This window comes from Eptatretus burgeri, chromosome 12 (assembly GCF_056783735.1).
Source record: "Eptatretus burgeri isolate ZD-2024b chromosome 12, Ebu_testis_v1, whole genome shotgun sequence".
NCBI lineage: Eukaryota > Metazoa > Chordata > Myxini > Myxiniformes > Myxinidae > Eptatretus > Eptatretus burgeri.
This window is the reverse complement of record NC_140972.1, coordinates 96,190,698-96,204,895: the sequence shown is the minus strand read 5'-3', so window position 1 is coordinate 96,204,895 and position 14,198 is coordinate 96,190,698. Positions and strand designations below refer to the sequence as shown.

General features: G+C 41.9%; 1 long non-coding RNA gene across 1 annotated transcript in view; it reads right to left on the bottom strand.

The window, feature by feature from the left end:
• LOC147016191 (uncharacterized) overlaps positions 1-14,198 on the bottom strand; it is a 66,017-nt gene that overhangs the window by 13,924 nt on the left and 37,895 nt on the right. The window contains exons 2-3 of the long non-coding RNA XR_015050155.1: positions 4,347-4,480; positions 3,735-3,787 (exon numbers count right to left, since the gene is read on the bottom strand). This is a non-coding gene — a long non-coding RNA (uncharacterized LOC147016191). The remainder of the gene's footprint in view (positions 1-3,734; positions 3,788-4,346; positions 4,481-14,198) is intronic.

Genomic DNA, 14,198 nt, shown 5'->3' with positions numbered 1-14,198 from the left:
TGCCTTTGGTTGGATGATGTGCTCTCAATGCATTGTCCCCTTCTTGCACACCACCTCAAAGGCAGTTTGTGATCAGATCCAAAGTGCACAACTCACTCGTGAGTGGCTGCTTTAAAGGTCTCCTATCGGTTGTGGTTTGTTAATTAGTTGAATGAAATTCAAAATGCCTCGGACGGAGTTCCAAGGTCAATTTCAGGTTTTACAAGTGTTGTATTTTATAGTGCAATATTTATATGAGGGATCATTCCACGCAGTTCTTGTTGATATCACCATGTATCCCTCAAAACATCCTTCCACGGTTATTTAACCTTCACAAGAGAAATCGCGAACTAACGGAAGATGAAGAGCTCAAAGATGATTAAATCGAGATCGTTTGGTCGAAATGCAAATGGGTTTGATGACCCGTGTTACATGATAACCTGTGCTAGCTGCATCTCCCTGAAAACTTCCCCCCCCCAACCCCCCTCCCACCCACATTAAGGGTCATCTTATCTCACTCATGATCCTTACTTACTCACGATCATCTTACTCGCGATCCAAAAAAAGTAATTCATCGATGTTATAGATGAAGACTATTGTTTTTGAGGTCAAAAGGTCAACATAGGCCAAAGGTCAACAACTTAAGTCAGATTACTAAAATCCTTAATTTTCATCCGATTGACTTGAAATTTGAAGAGGATTTATATTTCAGGCACTGACATCAACTAGCCAATTATTTTTTTAGGTCAAATTTGTTTTATTGATTTTGCAAGTATCGTGCTCTACATGTCTTTTTGTTTGTCTGTTTGTCTGTTTGTCTGTCTATATATCTGTCTTTGTGCAGGATATCTCAAAAAGTTGTGGATGGATTTGGATGAAACTTGGAACGGTTGGTTGTGTGACCATGACAAATTGATTTGATTTCACTGAAGATCCGAATCCAGATCTGAATCTGGCATGATACTTTCTCAAATTAAGTATTAACCCTCTTCCTCCAGTCCCCCAAACTAGCCACATTCCCCAATAGTCCCACAAACTATCCCCCCCCTCAAGGTTATTTAGCACCCAGGATGATCGAATAGTTCCTGAAGATTACTCGGTTGGTCATCATGTTGGACCTGAGGCTACTTACTACCCAAGGCGATTTTTACCAGTACCCTCGCCAGAGGAGGGTATTGCATTTGGGTCTGTTTGAACTTGCCTATCTGTCTGCACAGAACGTATGTCTATTAATTATGTACCATTGGAACATAAGATCATCTATTAATTGCATACGATTGGAATGTGAGTACATCTATTAATTGCATATTATTGGAACGTCAAAACATCTATTAATTACGTATTAATGGAACATGAGGAAATCTATTAATTCAGTACCACTGGAACGTGAGATCATCTATTAATTGCATACGATTGGAATGTGAGTACATCTATTAATCGCGTATTATTGAAACGTCAAAACATCTATTAATTACGTATTATTGGAACGTGAGTACATCTATTAATTACGTATTATTGGAACGTGAGTACATCTATTAATTACGTATTATTGGAATTCACGTTAAATTAAATACGTCCAATTGCAACATGAGAACGTCAATGAACTGCACAGTAATTACATATTAATTACGTCTATTAATTATTTAACACACCAACACACAAGAGTCCTGACGAGGGTCTGCAATCTTTGATTGCTCCTTCCAGTTACATTTGTTTCCGTTTCCACTCTCCAGTGATCCATTTGTTTTGGAAGAATTTTTTATCTGATCTCGTTTCCTTTCCTCTCCCACATTTTGCTTCTACCTCGGGAATTGTGCTCGAGGGTGGAACAGGATGGCTTGAGATGAAAGCCCTTTTTGTTTTCGTTTAAAAACTTTCCTTTGCTTATGATTGTTTTTCTGCTAATCAATAACTCTTAGGTCCATTGAGGCTGTCTGATGAACTTCCACTGGAGGAGTGGGGAGGGAGAAGCTTCCAGCAGCAGTTTACGTAAGGGGATGCCACAAAGGCTCTGTTGGCTTTGAGATGTGTGTGGTGTGCGTGTTCAATGTTTGCCTCGTACCTTACACAAGCGCAAACACCTGCACGGTTCCTTGCAACGCACCTGTGCCCATTACGTGTACACTATGTGTGTGTACCTCATGTACACCCATGTACACCAGGTTATGCACCTCACCAAGACTGTCAGAATTCAATTTCAAAACATGCACAAGATAGTCAAAAGTCATGGGCCAACGCATCCAAACTTCAAATTACCCCAATGTACCAACAATGTGCATATTTTCCGACAATGCAAAACATCATGCAGTTTTTTAACCTCCGCCACCGAAGATGGACGGAGGTTACTGTTTTCACCCATCTGTTTATTATCTTGCCAAAACGAAGTTTTTGCAAGATATGTTAGTCAGCTTGTATGTTTTTTTTTTTTGTCTGTAATCACGTATAAAAAATTCTGCAGAGCACAGTTATCATTGGAAATTTTTGTAACTTCGCATATCAGAGGACTATAGAGGTCCCTTTCTGTGCACAAAATTTTGAAGGTCAAGGTCAAAGCTCAAAGTCACTTTGTCGCAAATCAGGGGTCGACGAAACCCTTATTTTTTGAGTAATTTTGATCGGATCGTCTTCAAACTTCATGGGAATATAGTTCATGGTCTGGCGCTCAGCTGATTAATTTTTGGTGGCGATTGGCGTTGACCTTCATGGTTAACGCCTAAGGTCAAACATATTTGACCCCAAGGTCAAATTTTCAAGTTTGAGGAACCATATCGTGTAGTAACTCAAATTGAACACCTCGATGAGTGCTTTCTAGATATGTCAAGCTTGAGACATTATGACGTCATTTGGTGACGTTATGAGGCAAACGCATATTTTTCAAAGTTACTCTGTAGAACGATTCTCATCGGAATCTCTCGAAGGCAGATATTCCTCAAGGAGTCGCTCCTGGTGGATAGCAGCTCTGTTCACCTCAGTGTGACCTTAAAGAAGTCACTCGTGGTCACCTTTTGGCAAGATACGGGTCACTCTGCGGGTGACATTGGTTTATTTGTTTGTGAACAGTATTACGGAAAAAAACTCCTGGACAGATTTCGGCGAAACTTGGTGGGGGGATTAGGTATGGTCCAAGGATCATACCATTAGATTTTGGTCTTGGGCCAAAGTCCAATACGGCCACTATGGTAGGCCATTTTGAAAAAAATATTTGAATTTTGGTTTTTGCATTTCTACATGTTTTAAGTGATTTCCAACCAAAAATAAATAAATTTGTTTGAGAAAAAAAAAAAATTTGCAACTTTTTTTCAAAAAAAATTCGATTTTATTTGAAAAATATTTGAATTTTTTTTTTTTTGCATTTCTACATGCTTTAAGTGATTTCCAACCCCCCCCCCAAAAAAAATTGTTAGAGGAAAAAAAACCCAGAAATTTTGCACCTTTTTTTTCAAAAAAATTTCGATTTTTTTTTTTGGCATTTCTACATGCGTGTCAATCTCGTTTAGTTTATTCAATCGTGGTTCGGTAGAGTCTGATCCGTTTTGACCTACAATGAATAGGATATCAGGTTCACTTAAGTGACCCAGCAGTATTGGCGGCGGAGGTTTTGCACTCTACCGAGTGCTCCCCCTCGAGTTTAAAGGTATGTTTCACAGGTGTTGAAGCTCAGTGGTAATCAACCTCTTACAAGGTGATGAGCTCATCGACATCCAGTGTGAAATGGTTATTGGGTGTCAGAGGTTCGTGATGTTTCCATCACTTACCTGTGGATAATGATGTGTTTTGCTTGGGAAATGGAAACCAACAGAACCTCGACCTGGTAACAAACAAGCAAACAAAGAAATCGACGAGAGAGTTCAAAGAACATGATACCCTGCACAATGGTTAGGTATATACACTTAAATTTAATAAAATAATGATTTTTAAAGATCGTTTAAAAAAAAATTCCAGAAGTTTAGCATGATTCAAACAATGTCTTAAACCTTGTTTAACATGTCCAAGTGCTGCTTTTTGAATTGAATGGTTTTGAAAGTGCAAAGAAGATTTATGTTCTACAGTGTTCAAGTAGAAAATTAAATCCTACTAAAATACACAATTTCGGGTCTGTCTGTCTGACCATGATACATACAGTCGTTACTTATACAATCTCAACGAAACTTGTCAGGGGGACCAAGGGTCACACAACAGAAGTTTCAGCCACTTAAGTTGCATTTTGTGTTCTGTACATGGATTGTTTCTAAATTATATCTTGGGCCTCATAAGTCATTTCACCCTGCCATGGCTTCAAGTGTGACATGTAATATTGCCTCTGACACCCTTACGGCCCAATTGGGACTTTTATTCGATGCATAACCCCATTCGTAACACACACTCACCTTTCAGCTGTCAAGCCTGGGTTCGAATCTCGACCCAGCTATAAACTGTCATCCATCCCAGTGTTCCTTCCACAGGCAGGGTGATTCGTCAATGAACACCATCCCTCAGATGGACATTAAACTGGGTGTCACATCTGCTGGCACAAGTTGATTGACGTTAAACATGCGTCTTTCATGAAGAGAAGGCAAGCTATCGCAAATAAGAAGATTAACTCACCGCCATCTGCATGATAATGGCAGACATATACATAAACGTGACCCTCCTGGCCACTCCCAAAGGGAGCAGGTGTTTCTAATTTAAATAAAATAAAGATTGTAAAAGTCGTATAAATAAATTAATTCCGGAATTTACTGCCGTTTTACCACCGTTGATGATGCGGTCCATTACACTACCCTATCTAATATGTCATTAGTTATTTGTGCCTGTTGTTTATGTCCTTTATGACGTCCTTAAAAACAGTAAGCTTCCTGTTCGGAATGATTTTCAATTGCTGGCAGACAAGCAGGCAGACAGAGTAAAAACAGGATCTCACTGAACTCTGTGCATGTGCATTTGGGATGAATTCAGAGACAAAGTATGGTAAAATGGCAAACTTGTTTTCCTATCCATGATCCGATTAATATTCAAAATATAACATTCAATAAATAAAATTGTTCCTCGTTTATTAAACTGACATTTGGAGACAGACAGACCAATGGATTAACCCTGCTTGTCACTTGTCATGCATTGTGCTGACGTTGAATTATGCAACATGAAGGGAAATATTGTTTTAATGAAGGAATGGTACAATGTGAGGATCTCTCCAAACAGCTAGTACCAAGTGTTTTTTGTGGACAAAGTCGAGGCTTATGGATGAGGAAGGACATCACAGAGCAAAAGGAACAGCATAAAGAGAAGGGGGTGTGGTTGTGACAACAGCAGTGTTGAGAGCCAAAATAAAGAGATTTGGAGAAATAATGGGTATGCAGAAGAAAGGGCAAGGGGAAGGACACACAGGGTGGGGTGGACAAGATGTATACAGAAGAAAACTCTCAAGAAGGAAAAACTGGAAACTTGCGAAGAGTTGAGTTTCAGGAGGGTTAATGGGTATATAAAGGTCATGGTTTTGGATTGGGGATGATCTGAGAATGTGGTTGCCTTGGTCGCATTCCTTTCCTATCATAATTCTCTACAGACTATTGTAGTTGGACCTGTTATCAACTATAGCATATGTGAGTACAACTCTCATCTACTATTGTCCTAATTGCACCATTTTTGCTTGGGTAATAGCTGTCTTGAAGCTCTGGAGAGAAGAGCGAGATTGAAGAGAATGTGGAAGTTGGAAGAAACCTAGGGTCAGGGTGGGGGGGGGGGAAGTATGGATACGGTAGAGGGTGAAAGACCAGATAGGAAGTGGAAGAAGACAGATATAACACTGACTTCTCAGCGATGGCAAAGTGATCGGCCCATGGACTCAGCTTCAATGTGGGAGATTCCAATAATATTGAAGGTCTTGGTTTCCATGGTGTCAAACTGAGCAATGTGTGAGGCAGGGGCGCCAGCCCAAAGTGGAGAGTAGTACTCCATCAAAATGCAGATGAAGGCTTTGTAGGTGAATCCGAATTCAGGTGTGCTAAGGAAGGATTCTGTACAATGGAGGAGGCCAGACTGTAAAGAAAAAGGATTATTAATAGGATTTTTTTATGAAAGTAAATGGGAGGGTTTGCCCGTTGGTCTTTTCAGAGAGAGAGAGAGAGAGAGAGAAAAGAGAAGAGAAGAGAAGAGAAGAGAAGAGAAGAGAAGAGAAGAGAAGAGAAGAGAAGAGAAGAGAAGAGAAGAGAAGAGAAGAGAAAAAAAGAAAGAATGAGAGAATTTGCCTGGATATAAAGACAAATTCCAATTAATTGTTTGACCAGTTTGTGATTCTATCAAGGACTGAAGAGAGGGAAGTGACTGCTGCCTGCCTATCTGAATGTTGAGGGATGTCATGGCAGAGGGTGGAGTCATCAATAAATAGATAAAGGTGATTTTCCAGAGAGTCAGATGAATCATTCATGAAGATTAGGAATTGGACTGGGCCCAGAACAGAACAGAGCATGTCGTTGCATGCAGTTTTGTGCTCTGCCTGGAACACAGGCATCATCCCAACTGACTGGAAGAGGGGCCTTGTTGTCCCTCTCTGGAAAGGGAAGGGTGATCGCCAAGACTGCAACAACTACCGAGGGGTGACGCTGCTCTCAGTGCCGGGCAAGGTCTTTGCTCGGATAATTCTTGATAGGGTTCGCCACCATCTGCTTGAGCACCAGCGTCCAGAGCAGTCAGGCTTTACACCAAAGAGGTCAACGATTGACCGTATCTTTGCCCTTTGTGTCCTCACCGAATGCAGACGAGAGTTTCGGCAGGGGCTGCTTGCAGCCTACGTTGATCTCTGTAAAGCGTTCGATTCAGTGAATCGGGATGTCCTCTGGGGGATTCTTGGTCTTCGTGGGGTGCCACCAAAACTGATCGACCTGATGTCTGAACTCTACTCTAGTACTGAGAGTGCTGTGAAGTGTGGTGGTACCATCTCTGACTTATTTCCAGTTGTTACTGGAGTTCGTCAGGGGTGTGTACTGGCCCCCACACGTTTCAGCACTTGTATGGACTGTATTTTAGGGATGATGTCGGAGAGATCAAGCTGCGGTGCATCGTTTGGGAATGTCAAGATCTCGGACCTTGATTTTGCAGATGATGCAGTCATCTTTGCGGAGACTTTAGACATCCTTTTGGGGGCCCTCGAGGTGCTGAATGAGGAGTCGGAGCCGCTGGGATTACGGGTTTCTTGGGTCAAAACTAAGATCCAGGCTTTCGGTGACATCTTGGATGCTGATGTCCTGTCTGTGTCTGTTTGTGGTGAGGATGTTGAGGTCGTGGAGAGATTCACTTACCTTGGCAGTGATATTCATGTCTCTGCTGGCTGCGAGCCAGAGGTCAATAGACGTCTGGGTCGGGCCTGGGGAGTCATGGATTCACTGGATCATGGGGTGTGGCGCTGCCGGTACCTGTGCGGGAGGAAGAAAGTCTGAGTCTTCAGGTCCTTGGTACTTCCAGTCTTGCTCTATGGATGCGAGACTTGGACTCTGACCAAGGATCTGAGATGGAGACTTAATTCCTTTGGTACCAGGTCTCTTCGGAGAATCCTTGGCTATCGCTGGTCAGATTTTGTGTCCAACGAGCGGTTGCTGAGAGAGACTCGGATGAGATTTGTTACCTGCATAGTCCGTGAGCGTCAGTTGCGGCTGTATGGACATGTGGCTCATTTTCCTGATGCTGATCCTGCTCACCAGATTCTCTCAGCAAGGGAGTCTCATGAGTGGAGGAGGCCAGTGGGCCGACCACATGCCTCGTGGTTGCAGCAGGTTGACCATCATCTCAAGGAGATGGGGATGGGCCTGGCATCTGCCTGGGGGATGGCCAGACAGAGGCCCCAGGAGTACCGGCGGAAAGTGGACGCCGCGACGCACTGTTCTGGCACATGCTCCCATACCTGACATTCCCAGAACACTGACTTGTGGCACTCCAACCTTAACAAGGAAATGAGATGAAAGGATTCTGTTGAGAGCCACATGGTGAATACGAGAGTAGCGGAAGTCAGTAACCCATCAGTAGAGTTGGCCTTGGATGCCATAGGCAGAGTTTGGAGAGCAAGGCAGGATGCCAGACTGTATCAAACATGTCGAGATATGTCCAGAGAACTGACCCTAATCTCGTGGCTGACATTGAGGGTCTCCATCCATTGTTGGAAGAGTAGAAGCTGCATGTCCAAGGTCAAGTGACCTGCTCTAAATCGGAATGTGTTATCTGAGATTTGACCATTGGAGAAAAGAAAGGATTTTATGTTAACTCCGATGAAAAATTCCATGACCTTGGTGATGATTGGAAATAAGCTGATAGGTCTGTAGTTAAGGTAATCGGTTTTTGCACCATTTTCTATGGTGCAGTGATGTTGGTGCTTCTCCAACAGACGGTAGATGACCGAGGGCAAATTTTCGTGTTAAAACAGCAGAATGAGGATGTGCAAGAGCAGTACAGCAGGTTTTTAGGACACGTGAGCTGATGCCATCTGGTCTAGTATGGCAGAGTCAGATTCAAGGGTTGCCAGAAACCTCTCCACCTTCTCAGGTGCAAAACAGAGTCCAGGAGCAGTTGGGTGCAACTGGGTAGGGTGGGTACAGAGAATGAAGGGTTGTGGACACAAGAATTGGAGGCAATCATGGAATTGAGGAATTCAGCCTTCTCACAAGCAGGGTTGGCTGTGGTGCCATTTGCAGAGATGGAAGGGCAGCATACAGCAGAGACAGACTCAACAAGGCAAGAAAAGGTTTGAGAGGAGGGAGGCAAGTTTGAAAGTTCAGTCTTGAAGTTGGACACATGTTGTTTTGAGGTTCTCCTGAGAGTGAACGACACTTATTGCAGGTTTTGTGGTCTGAGATTGCCTGCAGTCGTCTTTGCATTCCAGGAAGAGTAGGCAAATTGTTTCAAAGCAACTGCCTCACCACAGGATTCAGTGTAACATGAGCAAGAAGAGTTGTAGGATAACTGAAGATGAGATGCGATGGATCTGTGCATAAGAGAGACCAGGTTAATATCATCGGCAGCAGATACAAGAGACCAGTTCTGAAGTGAAATGGCTGCTTGCAGTTATCTCATCTCAAGTTATCACACCGTTCTTCCCACCCATGGTTGACAACGAGATGCAAGGTATGTTCATTACCAGGAATGGAGCAACACCCCATGAGGAACCCAACAAACGGGTGCGAATCCATGATCATAGTGTGCCGATACTTTCGGCAATGTGGTGTATATCATTCCCACGTAAAGATACTTGTGGTTTATTGGCTGATTATAATTATAAGGATTGTTCAGGGTGAGCACGAGACAAATGGGATCGTATTGAGCAATGCACTATTTGTCCACATTACAGACACTTTGCAAAGTCTTTGCAGGCGAAGCGAGCTGTTTTTAGCTCATCATTTACTCACCAGGTGGCAATGTCGGCTCTTTTCATCCAAAAGAACCCGCTTCAATTACTGGAGCATGCTGTAATGCTGACATTTTGTTTGGAGGATATTTCACCCGGCAGATCCCACTGGAACTCAAGCTGTGCATTTTCGCATTCTTGCCGCTCCTTCAACGAACCATCTCTCCAATTCACGCCTTTGCAATCTGCAACTTGAGATCTGCAGACATCTGGGACAAAGTCAGCGTTTCCTTTCAACCTGTGTGCTCTCAAACCTTTCAGAACTTTTGAGACTTTGTCTTGGGATTGACGAGTCCGAGACCGACGTGACTCCTCGTCCTTCTGCAATCATGATTCTCCAATGTTTCGAGTTGGCCATGAGATTTTGTGTTTTTTGTTCACATGGTCGAGGCTCACGGAAGAGCTCGACCAGAATGGAATATAACGGAAATTGGGAAACACCAACAGCAGACTATAAGTGAGAGTGAAATCAAGGGGAAGGGGAGAAGGACACATAGGAGTCAACAAGCTGTACATAAGCTTAATGAAACACAGCAAGAAGAAGAGGAAGGGTGAAACGGGGATAACAACAGAAAAGGAACAAACCAACTGACAGCTAACAAACATAAAGAGGTGAGGGAGAGCAAGGAAAAAAAATCACAATAACCTGGAAAAGGGGATTGCTTGGGAATGGAGTAATTTAGGGTAGAAAAGATCATGTTTTTGGATGGGGGTGATCTGAGATGGTGGTGAGCAGCTGATTTGACGCCCTCGAGGGAAGAGTGGGACTGAACAGACGAGAGAAGTTGGTTTTACAGGTGGAAAAAGGAACAACTAAGTGGAGGTGAGTAGTGAGCCTGGAATTTGGGAGTTTACCAAGAGGAGGATTACTGGCAGAATGTGTGTGTGCACCCTACAGAAACATATGCAGGATTTAATGTCATCATTTCCCCCAATTGTATCAGATGGGTTCGGCCCTGCAGGAATCCATTCAACCTTCAAGGCATATGGAAGATGGATCACACCGGTCTGTGATAGCTGCACACTTAAAATCATCGAGAGGAACCTGAACCTGAACCCTCAGGCTCCATCCTAGGCTCCATGAGAATCTTGCAGAGCGAACTCGAAATCCTCTCAAACTGAGATTCTCATCAAAATTCTTCCTCCATATATGCTCCACATGATGCAGGGCTTTGACACCTTGGCATCGCTCTCCCCTACCACACAAAAGGCCTGCGCTACATAAAGCTAGTTTGAGAAATGTCTCAAGCGTCAAACATATTTCGATTTCATGAATCAAATAAGACTTCTACTTTTACATACTTCCCTCCCGAAGAGTATCATTGGAGGTTAAACCTTCAATTGACCTCTGTTGAACTCCACATACAGCCTTTCGCAGACATCTTATGGAGGTAGAGGTACACCTGCTATTTGAAGACTCGACCACTTTTTGTTCAAACCGCAGCCATATAGGTCATGCATCTCCGAGATAACATGACCAACGAGGCTTGTCTGACACGATACAAAAATACTCAACTGCGTGCTGCAGGTGACTATTTGAGACGAAGTAATGTTGCGAATGAAGTGCCAACTTATATCAGTGTCTTGTTTCCTCAAACACATATTTTCATCCACGATAAGATAGCTTACTAAACTAACTGCTACACACAAGTCTCTTTCTATGTATCTCTTATTCATCTTGAACTGATCATTTGGCTCTTTATCTGCTCTTTCTCGTTTTGCTGTTCTTGTTGGTGAATGTGACCTTTGTACGTGGTGTCTCACTCTATCAACTTCCCTTTATGCCATTGCATTTCACCACCTCCATGTGGCCTCCTCAAGAATGTGGAATGAGATAAGCACAGTGCAATGCTGTGGAAGGGTGTGGGGTGTGGTGAGGGTGTGGGGGATACTCTCAGGGTCAACATTGCACATTCATCTTGCACGTAATTGTGAGCACATCACATTCGTAAGGGTGCGCCATTTTTCTCTTGTTGAGTCGAGGCTCATGAAAACACGTATTACTCAATAAGCTACGAGGCAACTGAGCTAAAAAAAAATTAAGCATGACGTGAAAACAGGATTTTGAACCTGTGGGCAACAAGACTCGCAAAATATTCAGCAATGGATGTGGGATTTTACCAGGATGGAAAATATTAAAATACCTCGTAGATTCTGCGTTGTGTGACATGAGAAACAAGTGGAACTTAGTTCACCCTAACCATGATGAATTGTTTGGAATCCAGCAATGGATGTTTGGCCTATTTCACTTCGTAGTGAGTTTCATCAAGACACCAAAAGGCAAACAAGGTGTATTTATCATGCCTATTAGTGTCGATACGTACCAATCCAGACAGGTCAACGAGAGCATCAAATGCTTCCCTTTACATTCATAAGCATTCATCAAGGTGGTCCAAGGATATATGTGAGATATAACAGAAAGGATGATGATGGATGCCAGTGTGTTTATATCAATGCAACCACCGAGGAGGTGATATTGCAGATATGAAAGGAATCTTCGTTGACAAATGTAAAACTGGCAAAATTTTCCAACACACTCTTGTTCCCCTCTATACCCCCATCTACTCTGCTGCCCCCCCCAGCTTCACTCAATTGTTGTTAAACTTTAAAATTTATTATTTTGCACCTTTTCAGTGTCACTTTAACACATCCACCAAAACAGTTGTCAAATGCTTGTGGAGCCATTATAACATCCAAAGATTGAACCATCATTACACTCACATATTAAACGATCATTACACTCATACACTTAACAATAAAATGAGCAATCTGAGATTGCAGACCCTCAACAGGACTTGTTTTGCGTGAGGTATTTTGTGTGGGATTTGTGTACGAGTTTGTTACGTCATTAATAAGAGACATAATTCGAACTGCCACTTTATAACTGATGGCAGTGATGAACGGGTACCAAGACGTCCCACCTTGATGCAACCCCGCTTTGATTGGACACCTGATCCTGACCCATGACGTTTTTTTTATAATTATTCAATTGAATTCAGAATGGGATTAAAGTAAATTAAATTCAAATCAAATGGAAGACCAAATAGGTACAATCCTGCATTGGAGTAATCAGAAGGAACCCAAACATGCAAAAAGCAAAGATGACATCATCAGGAGGAACCTGGATGGGATTCACATTTCAGCTGCTGCTCCTCTACCATAAAACCCATCCAGGCACAGCCAAGTGAGCCTTATTCAAAAAATCAAAACAAACTGCATGCCTGTCAAAAAATAAATAATTCTGGCTGCCAGACTATGTATCTGATCAAGTTGAAATAAAAACCATCTATTCAGCATCACTACTAGATCATAATTGTGAAGTTTCACATTGATTGATTAAGCAGTTCCAGAGAAAGCATTATTTAATATTTTCTTCAATCCAATATGGCTGTCCAACCATGTGACATCATCACACTTACATAATAAACTATCACTGCACTCACACATTAAACTATCATGACCATCACATATTAAACTATCATTACAATCACATATTACGCTCAGATAATAAACTATCACGACACGCATGTTAAACTATCATTACAATCTATCTATATATTACGAAAACTCTCATCTTGTACATATGTATGTGTTAGGATTTGTACCTTTTTCTCTAAAGCTTTTGTTTCTTCCCAACTCAATTCACTCGCCTGCAGTCAATTAAAATATATTCCTGCTTGGGACATTGTGTGAGATAAGTGAGGTTAATCTTGGGTGATTCAAGGGAGCATTGTGTAGCAGAATCTGGGAGGAAAACCTCTGATCTTGCTTATCTGTTTGATATATATTGCCAGGACATAAGCCAGCTGGTAATCCAGCTGGTCCTGGGATGAAAGGAAGGACTTATGTAATGGAATTTGTTGGAGATAAAACCGGGTATATATGAGGGAGTGACTCGACTATTTGGGAGAGCACTCTCCGGGTTCCTCAAATGCAAATTGTTGTGCCTGGGGTGTGTTTTCCGTGCACACGTATTGATAGATTAATAAACAATTTTCTCAAGTATATCAACGTTTTCATGCCGAAGTAAAGGGTGATCGACGCCTCGACATATGTATGTATGTATGCATGTATGTATGTATGTATGTTCCCGAAATAGAGGCAAAAAGGTACAAAATAGTGCAAAACTTTTCAGCCCACGTTACTCAACATTCTCCTGCGGTGTGCAGTATCAAGTTTCGTTAAAATTGGGCAACGAAAAAATTATTTAAAAATCAATTCCCGATTCAGTCAAGTACTCTTCGGGAGAATTTGCTCAATGCAAAGAACCTCAATGGTATTGTTCGATGGAAGTTTTTTTTCTTTCTTTTTGAAATGATATTTTTATCAACCGCTGTCACAGCAGGAACCCAACGGGTTCAAAGGTCGTCTAGTATATTACTAAAACTCTCATCTTGTATATATATGTTTGTATGTATGTCTGTCTGTATGTTCCCGAAATACAGCCAAAATGATACACAATAGCGCAAAAATTTTCAGTCCACCTTACCATTCTCCTGCGATGTGCAGTATCAAGTTTTGTTAAAATTGGGCAAGAAAAAAATTATTTAAAAATCAATTCCCGATTCAGTCAAGTACTCTTCGGGAGAATTTGATCAATGCAAACAACCTCAACAGTATAGTTCGCTGGAGGTTTTTTTTCTTTTTTATTGAAATGATTTTTTTTATCAACCGCTGTCACAACGGGAACCCAACGGGTTCAAAGGTCGTCTAGTATATTACTAAAACTCTCATCTTGTATATATGTTTGTATGTATGTATGTATGTATGTATGTATGTATGTATGTATGTATGCATGTTCCCGAAATACAGCCAAAACGATACACAATAGCGCAAAATTTTCAGTCCACAT